This window comes from Echiichthys vipera (assembly GCF_963691815.1).
Source record: "Echiichthys vipera genome assembly, chromosome: 4".
Taxonomy (NCBI): Eukaryota; Metazoa; Chordata; class Actinopteri; order Perciformes; family Trachinidae; genus Echiichthys; species Echiichthys vipera.
In genome coordinates this window covers 18,686,506-18,686,894 of record NC_139829.1, presented here as the reverse complement: position 1 = coordinate 18,686,894, position 389 = coordinate 18,686,506, and the positions used below count along the sequence as shown (strand labels likewise).

General features: G+C 41.9%; 1 protein-coding gene across 1 annotated transcript in view; it reads left to right on the top strand.

Annotated features, from left to right (window-relative positions):
* LOC310946496 (netrin receptor UNC5C-like) overlaps positions 1–141 on the top strand; it is a 204,872-nt gene extending 204,731 nt beyond the window's left edge. Inside the window, exon 17 of the mRNA XM_083912972.1 lies at positions 1–141. This exon is cut by the window's left edge and continues 353 nt beyond it. The gene's annotated coding sequence lies outside the window, so the exon portion shown is untranslated.
* Positions 142–389: the final 248 nt, after the last annotated feature.

Below are 389 nucleotides of genomic sequence, written 5' to 3'. Positions count from 1 at the left end.
CGAGCTGGTGCTGGAAACTATGTGTATCTTAGTGTGTTTATTTGAGCAACGCTGCAGTGTTGTGTGTGACCGAAGGAGACATAACCCTACAACACAAACACAGTCTATCAGGAAAAAAACAAAACATACACACGCCTAAAAAAAAAGAGCTTGTCTGGTGTAACACTACTTGTTCTGTTGCTGTTACGTTATACTGTACTGATCCAAGAGAAGTAGAGAAACGAACAAACAGGTACTGACCTTGAAAACCTCTATAGCAATGGAACAGAATCATAAAGGGAGGGAAGCTAAACTGATTACAAAAGGGTGGGCGAAGGGAGAATGAGGAAAAAGAGGGAGTGAGTCAGAGACAAGACTCTTTAGTAAGACAAGAGTAAACAGGGAGAGGC